This window comes from Melozone crissalis, unplaced genomic scaffold (genome assembly GCF_028551555.1).
Source record: "Melozone crissalis strain CALT ecotype California unplaced genomic scaffold, PUWL_Pcris_2 ptg000004l_1, whole genome shotgun sequence".
Classification (NCBI taxonomy): domain Eukaryota; kingdom Metazoa; phylum Chordata; class Aves; order Passeriformes; family Passerellidae; genus Melozone; species Melozone crissalis.
In genome coordinates, this window is record NW_026535782.1 from 1,372,516 (window position 1) to 1,381,849 (window position 9,334).

The following is a 9,334-nucleotide window of genomic DNA, read 5'->3' on the forward strand; positions in this document are numbered from 1 at the left end:
TTCCTTACCACAATTTTTGCTTGATATGAAACTAACTACTTTTTTTTTGTGTGTGTATAATATAGCCTTTCAATTTTTTTTTCACATTCTCACTCGTTTTATAACATATCTTGTTTCATAGCAAAAATTATATGTGGTATGAGTTCAAGCCAGCTCTGTTTAAACTACTCAGTGTCTTTCAAACATATGAAATATATTTGATCAACTATCTGGGAAATGTGATTTTTCCATATGGCTTAGTTTTCACATAAGGGAGTTTAGTGTTTCTTTGGCGAACATAATATGCTCAGACAATTATAATAGGTAAAGAGTTGCAAACCAGAGAGTGGGAGAAGCAGGTGTCCAGCTGGATTTTCACATAGGAAGGTCATGAAGGTCACCAATAGTGATGAGGTCTCAGAGATTCACAAATCTGCATAAAGCTATTCCTTCCTTTCCCAATACACTAATCTCCTACTACTCTTGATAATCCAGTGACTCAGGAAGTAAGGCCTGGGTTTTTTCCCTTTTGTTTGTCAGAAGCAGACTGAATGACAACAATTTTCTGAATTACTATTTATTAGGGTAGAACAAGAGCGTTTGCAAAGGTCACCACCCAGAAGAATATTCATTCATTGATGTATCAATATTTGTCTTCCTGCTGTCAGACTAGAGTCTCCAGAGAAAAAAACATAATGGTAGTAAAATTTACAGCCAGGTATGACTTTCCCCACTGCCCTAAAATGGGAACACGAACAATTTGATACCCTTGTCTGGCAGAGAACTGAGTGATGTCAGCCCATTATAAAGGGAATACTTGATGGTCACTTCCTTCTGCTTTCCATTTCCCACAAAGGGATGACTTTCATCCACATGAGTTGCTTGATCTTTTGTCAGTTGTATTTTATTCTCTCTTGCCTTTTTTCTGTTTATATGATTCCGTTTTTCTTATGATCCAAAAGAATGTTTTTCTTGGTGTTTTCCTCCACCTGTTTTCTTCATAAATAACCCTTCCACCCAGGATGTCCTCAGCTACCTTCATCTGAAGATTGTTCCCACAAAAGAGAATGCTGCCACTGAAGGGAATTGTCTGAGGAAGAAGAACCTGGAACAAATAATACAGTCTTCTTTGATAATTTTATTATTGTTATTTCTCATTCTCAATGCAGCAGACTTAGAACAACTTGTGAAGATTAATGAATTCTAAACGTACTGTGTTAATTGAGCATTGTAAATAGAACCACTTTTTGATTTCATAAATATATGAACATTATACAGATGCACAGAACTTTTCAGCAGCCTCAGTTTTCAGATGGCCTCAGCTGACAGACTTTGATGTTTTCAGATTCAACCCTTGGTAAATCTACATCTGGATTTTCACAGCAAAAATTGGCTAAAAGGAGGAACAGTGAATATCCCTCCTCACATATAAGAGAACCCACTAGAAGTAATGCCCTTTTGAAAGGAAGATGAGAGCTAACCCACATCTTACATCAGTTGGGATTTGAGGAGTGACAGAGACACTGTTGAAGAAGGGGAGCAGATCCAGGACCTAAGAGTCAGGAAGATAGTGCTCTGTCTTATTCATGGGATTTGCCCCTTTTATGTCATTGAGAAGTTCTGCTGTCAAGCAGTTCTAAATAGCCACAAATGAAAATACAGCATCAGGTGGAGGAATACATTCAACTTCAAACCAGAGAAGAGCTGAGGTGGGGCAGATGGGCCACCAGACCCCTGTAAGGGAGAAAGCTGCACTAATGAGGGTCTTGGCTTTGTGTTGACAGAACCCAAGCAAGATGTGCAAGAAGATATTTTCTGTTTCAAATATTTATTCACTTCCACATTTTGTTACAGGATAAGGATAGTAACAGCCTTTACCTTATGATAACAATAAATTAGGTAAATTAGTTCACTTAGCTGGACAGTGTAAGCAATCTCAAATTCTACCACTTAAAGAGTGGAGGTGCATAAAACAGTGGCATAGAAAAGACATCTTGTAGTCTTGGCACTGGTTTGTTTAAGTTTGGAAGAAAGAATAATTGAAAAATTAAAGAAATAGAAGACCAGAAAAAGTAAAAGAAGAAAAAATATTTTTAAAATAAGTTCTTGGAATGTGACTCAGAAATCTTACAAGAAACACTAACTTTTTTCAGTGTTAAATGTGGTGTTGTTTCTAATTATTTAACTCATATTCTGTTGTGGAAACAAAGGCTTTGAACATTCTTTGTAGATTATAATTACATTTGAAGACACAAAAAAAAAGGGAAGGGGAAGGGGAAGGGGAAGGGGAGGAAAGGAAAGGAAAGGAAAGGAAAGGAAAGGAAAGGAAAGGAAAGGAAAGGAAAGGAAAGGAAAGGAAAGGAAAAATGTAAGGAAACATCTGTAGTATCATTGATGATTCACCCCACTCAAGAGAAATGATGGCCTGATGTCTGATCTTGAACTGGTCACCACTCCATTAGTCCAGATTGAGAGGCCTGGCCTATTTAAAAAAAAGAAAACTAAAGGCTGAACCTTGATGCAAGTGGTTAGTTGCTTTCACAGATCCCAGGCACTTCAGAGCTGGCTCAAAATTTGAATAAGTAGCATTTTCCGAAATGGAAATTTTTATATTCTGGATAGTCATTGTATTGTAAACACATTTTGTTATGTGGTAAAAAAAAAACCAAGATCAAAGGTCATAACTACAACTAATAAAGACTATTTTATACATATTTAGTTTCTCAGTTACGTGTCCTTTATAGTCACCATCACTGCCCTGAAGGAGTATGCTATTTACTCATGACTTAAAGAGCATTTTCACTATTTTTAAAAAGAATGTTGTTGAAAAAGTTATCCCCTGTCACTGCCAAACCTCCTTTAGCTTGGCCCAGCTGATGTTTACAGTAATCTAGGATATTAAGGGTGGAAAGATATTTTCTTTTTTTAATTTCCGTAAGAGTTTATCACCTATCATTTATAAATAGAAGGTTTGCTATGAGGCAATGGCACAAAATATCTGATGAGATGTTTTTAGCCTTAGGCAGAGTGCAGGGTGGATGATAGATTTGCCTCTTCAGATGAAGTCAATCAGCAAAGTCACTGAGGGTATGGACCTCGTTCACCAGGCACGAAAGGCACGAGCCTAAAACAGTGACAATGGCTCAGATTTCCTTTAGCACTTCTTGTGCACTGTACTTTGTGGTGTGCTTGGAAAGAAGCTGGTATGTGCTTTGGACATGTCTCAGTGAATGGTTGTTGCTTGTCTGGGGTTGTATTTCAGATGTGGTGACTGCTCTTTAAAAAGAGTATTTTTGCACTCACTAATGCAGAGTTAGGCTCCAGGGTGGCTTGTGTTCAGATTGCATTGATAAAGTGAGAGAGGATTGTTTGCTCTCAGTCTCAGCTGTGCTGAAGTGTTGCAGTAACTTGTTGTGGAGGATTTTGAATTCATCTGATTGTGTTTTCTGCTGAGGCTCCCTCGGGAGGAGCAGAAGCGATAGCTGCATATTCTATAGGCAAATCCAAAGCTCTCCAGAGGCAGCCACCTGGCCAGTTTTGAACATGTTACATCTGCAGCACAGTGTTATACTTTACCACGTGCAAAACAAATGCACAGGAACAGAAAATCAGTAAGTATCACAGAAATATGCAGTATTATTTGGATAGAAACATTCAGATCTTGACATCTTCATACAATACGTGAAAAAGGAAATAGTCTTCACACTGTGGCTTTAGACATCTAATTTAGGGGACTAAATGACACCCTAGGCACTCTTCTCTACTCAGCAGAGGTCTGGGTCACCAGTTCACTGCCTCAAGCACCTCATCTGCATAGTTCAGCTGAAACGGTGTGAATTCTTTACATTGTCTCAGGCCCTCACTCCATATGAGAACTATGAGGTACAGATACTGAATGTTTTTAAAATTGCTGTGTCTCTTTTGCAGTAACAGACATTTCATTTTACAGGCCTAAATGAGGGAAGAACATGCTTGTGGAGCACACACACTTTATTTTGTGAAATTTTTATTTTTTTAAGAATGTTCCTTCTATGGAAGGAGGTTGCCATAAAGTATGCATAAAATGGAACAAGTATTTTCCTGGAAACCTGTATGTCAGTTCATTCTCTGATGCAGATTCTCCTCCACTTGGAACAGCAGACTGATGTTTTTGGAGCAAGGCTTTTTCAGAGGTTCATAAACAACCAGGAACAGTTTTGCTTGGGATTTTTCCTGAGCTTGCAGCATGTACTGGCCTTGATATGTGGGTATCAGCTCTGGAATTACCCCCAGTACTAAAACATCTAATGAATTTCCATTACATGACACACACACACAAAGGAAGGTGAAGAGCTCATTCACAAGCAGATTACTTGTTCCTTCAGTGGGAAATGGATGGGGAGACAGGGCAGCAATCTGCGTACTAATCCTCACTGATTAAGCCGTGTCCTTGCTCTCTTGGGGAAAAAAACTTCTATTGAGTTCTAAATAGCAATGTGAGGCCACACAGGAACAGGCAGAAACCTTTGCTGACCATGGGTTTGCTCTAGTAGTTCAGAGAGATGAGAAGATTTAGGAACAGGCTCTACTTCCTTGGGGCTGAAATGCCAAACACCAAAAGGTCAGTAGACAGCAGCATGATAAATCACAGAGTGATAATATTGCTGCTTACAGGGTGACAGACACAACAGGGAAAGCTTCTGTGCCAGCTGGAAGAAGGAGGTCATGAAGGAGGGATATCTTGGCCTTTGGCAGGGGAAAGCAGCTTGAGAGGGGTAACTGAATACACCCTGTGTCCAAGGCAGTAGAGATGAGATTTCTTCAGCTATAATCTCACCGACATGCTGAGAACTGCACCAAGATAACATTTTTTATGCCTGGATCCTACAAAGATTTGCATTTGTAGTGTGTTAATCTGCCTGCTCTGAGCTACCTTTGCTTCCATTTATTCATCTGAAGAGAGTAATCTCACAGAAGCATGAACAGATCTATCTGCTGTAGAAGCAGGAGATTATTGTCATTTCAAAGCATATCTTTCTAGTACAAAGATTCAGTATCAAACGTAGTACACCGATGTCAGCAGGTTTGTATGAATGACAGCAATAGGACACGTGGCATCCTGGCAAAACCCTCCAGCTGTTTCTAGGAGAATTGTATAGGGAACTTTTGGTCAGCTTTTTCCAAGATGTCTGGAGAACTTATTCCCACCTGGGGGAACTTGGTCCTACCAACTAATTTGGAGCACAGGAAAAAGGAAATTGCACACTGGCGGGGTTTACGGTAGACAATGGAGCAATCTCCTTATTGCTTAAACATTCAAGCTGGATACTTTTGACTCTACCCTCTCTTTTGTTGTGGCACCCCCTTCCTCCCCCAAAAAAGCTGAATAAACATGAAAGATCAGCGGAGGTATGACATTTTACACAACAAAGTGTGGCTTTATAGGGCTTTGTTACATCTTGAACAGATTGAGTGCACCTGCATGTGAAGAGTCTCCGTGCCTCTGAACAATCAGGCAAAGGCACCTCGGTTTCTAAGGGCACAGGCCAGGGACACACTCGGGTTGCAGGTTTCTGACACAGCTTGCTCAGCTCCTAATTTCTAAGGAGCAAGGCTGCCACCCAGTGGCTGTTCTCTAGCACAAAACTGAATTTAACAGCAACAGGTTTGGAGAAAATGCCAGGTTTTCTTTTATTTAAATGGGGATCTGTGAATCTCCAAATTTCTCTTTTGTTTTAATCTTTAACACAGATAACACACCAGCAGCAAACTGCATGGAGAAAAGAAAGGTTATAAGCTTTCTTTAAACCATCACTAGCTTTTTTTCTTGTTGACTTGGATTTCAAATTTATAACTTGATAATCTTTCTGCCTACATGAAACAGTAGATAAGATTATTTAAATATTTTTTTAAATGCCTCCCTGTGAAATAATAGTGTTCCATTAGTGTATGCATAACATTTTAAAATGAAGACACATTAGGCATAATTCAAAACTAGTAAGGATAATTTCATTCTTCAACAGGCTTTGAATCAGGTCCTCTCTGAATAGAAAGGAAATTTGAAGCTATGCAATAAGGAGGGAAATATTAATGCATATTAAATATATTCATCTTTGGGGACTGACAGATCTACAGGTAGCATTAGAAAGAAATTTCCTGAAGTTTATCCCCTTGCAGATCCACTTAAACATAAATGTTTTTATCCACTGAAAAGCTTAGGCTCAGGCTGTTGGATAAGGCAGAAGGATAATCTGCTCCTGAGGCAAATCATATAAATTCCCTTTACCTCCATTTCCCTCTGTCTAAAACAGGGATAATGCTTGTCTACCTTCCAGGCAAGATGTGAGATTCAATACACTGTGAATTACAAAGGATTTCCAGCTCCTCAGAAACAAGAGAGCATTTGTGTACTTCTTAATACTGTTTATACAAGACAAAAATCTATCAAAGGCTTGAAGGAGGCTGCATTGCCCAGCTTCTTCCACTCTGCTTCTCCCCAGTTAATTCTGCTTAGCAGACCCTCTGTCTCCCAGGGCACCAGTGAAGATGGGGGTCTGTCCTTTTTGAGTGTTATTATTAACTTCAAGTGCTCTTGTTTCAATAAACTCACTAACAAGGATGAATCAATCTGTTTAGTTTAACCAAAAGAAAGCAAAGACATTTTCATCACAGTTTGGGGGCTCTTCACTGGGAGACAGAATTCAGCTAATGAAGAGCTCTCGACCGCAGACTGCAAAATTATAGAAACATTCAGTACCAAGATAATAACAGGATAAATTCAGATGCAAACAAGGGCATGAATGCCAGCAGTAAGAATGCTCAAGAGCCAAGCTAGAAGGAGTTGTGGTACATTCAGAGTCAGGACAGATGTTTAAACCAAATGTAGATTTTTGTTTTCCTGGAAATCATTCATTTGGAACATGAATTTACTGGTAGAAATCAGATAACCTCTTGTACCCCACAGATCAAATCAGACTATCACAAGTCTTTCTCTGACCTTAGGATGTGTTAACATATGGGGGCAGTTTCTAAAAATTGATTCATTGCTAGAAATACTCAGGAATAGAAGAAATTATTACAGTTGATGAAAAGAAAGAAGAAAAACATTTGAAGTAAGTTTAAAAATGGAATTACAGTCTAAGGAACAGCTGCTGACTCTTATTGGGAATTAGTAGAATGTTCACAAATGTGTTATATGGGGAATGTCAAAATATTTCAATCAGTCCTGTATTTAGTAACACAATTAGGAATGCAGTTTTTTAAAGGGAAAAAAAATTACTCTGAAATTTTTTACTTTTATATTTCCTATAGAGACTACAGGAAATTTTGATGTATTCTTTTTCTTCATACAAAGGTGGAACATTAAAACTTCCAACATTTTTTGTTTATGATGAACAAACCTCCTCTCCCATTTCCTTCATCTTTTGTCCCAACCCTTCACATGGAAGAATCTGATTAGAAAGTTAAAATTCCATAGCTGAAATGAGTGAAATTTTTGATTTCAGCATATTCTGAGAACAGCATTTTTTCTGGGTTTTGGTAATTTTGAGTGAATTAACCTTTTTTCTCTTTGGACATGTAAAAATTATGAGGCAATTGCCCTCCACTTTCTGTTCCCAGCACAATCTAAATTAGAACCTCCCCTATGATGAGCACAAGTATTTTACTCTACTCAAGGTATGTTTCATTTATTCAAGATAGATTATTTTTGAAAATTTCAGTCTATTTTTATTCAAATACTATCTAAATCCTTAATTGATTTAGGTTTTTTTTTTTGTTTTGTTTTCTTTAGTTTTGTTTTTAATGCATCATACTTAAATATAAGCAAATTTGCTTAAATATAAGCAAAGAAAAGAAAGCATTTTACCTGTCGTTGGTCAAAATCCAGTCCATTTTACTTAGCATGGTAATCCTATTAATGACCTTGAGGTCATTTAAATAGAGGTCTTCCAAAAGACCCTCATTTGTAGGAAAATTTAAACTTAGAAGAATGAAGAAGCTCTATCTTTCTCATCCAAAGTTTACCTCTCAAGAATTACTTACATTTGCTATACACTCAAATTAATATCCATTTAATACATCAGTGATTAAGTATCTATGTAAGTTGTTAGATAACGATAGTGATCTGATTTTGAAACATTACTTTTATCCTTAAATACAGACTTTTCTCTAATAACATGCTATTAGGCTTATTTCATTGGTCAATCTACAATCATGTTACATTTTCCTAAAATGAACAAGTTATTTGAAGTAATTGAATTTAACTGCAAAAATTACAATGCTTTTTCAACATATAACTTCACAGGCACTTGCTCTCTATATTAATAACGAAAATTTAAAATAGGATTATTTTGAAGAGCAAGGAAACAAACAAAAAAGTCCAAACCAAACCAAAAATCTGCAACTAATCCTGGATGCTATATATATACCACTATAAGGAAGGTCCAAATGGCCTTCCTTACACAAAGACCAAGATTATAATAAAGATATCATTTTCTTTCTAACGTTTTATGAATTGTGAAGTGTTATTCTATCTGTCTGTTCCATCTGGGCTCTGGAAACAAGAATGTGCACTTGAATAAGAACAGCAGACCCTGGTTTAATAGTGTGCAGTTTTCGCTGTCTCGTGGAAACCTTTCAGATCTGTGCAATGAGAAAAACTTGGCAGATGCAGCCACACTTAGATAACTTTTATTTTGCACTGGTTTTTCCTTATTAAGTTTTGATTTGTGCTTGTGTTACAGGATGGTCTCAGCTGGAAATTTTTGCAGTGAGCAAGAACCCCCTCTGGTGGTAATGGTGGTAATCCATTGCCCAGACAAAGCTTTGCTTGGTTTTTTTTTGTTTTTTTTTGTTTTTTTTTTTTTTCCCATTAAACTATATTTATCTCTTTAGCATCTGGGGACCTTTGGCTGTTTACAGGTACCAAGGTACCACAGGTACCAAGGTACACATCTTAACTCTAAACTCTAAAAACTTCCAGTGCCTCTGTGGTGCCTCAGGCTTCCTCATGCATAGGGCACAGCACAGCGTTCATGAGCTCTCATCCCCCCTCCTGACCAGGGTCCTGAAGCAAAGTGTGCCCTTTGATCTGTCCTTCCAGAGCTGGGAATTATACATATTTGCATGTATAAAAGGTCCAGTGGCTTTTTATGATCAGAAGAAGCCTTTTAAGATGTACCTGTGCCTTTTGCAACCTAGAACTAAGCCTTTTTCTCTGCTATATGATGTGATGGTGTTCACAGGGGTTCCTGGATGAGGGAAGAGACAAGGATCTGACTCCATGTTTCAGAAGGCTTGATTTATTATTTTATGAGATATATCGCATTAAAACTATACAAAAAGAATAGAAGAAAGGATTTCATCTGAAGGCTAG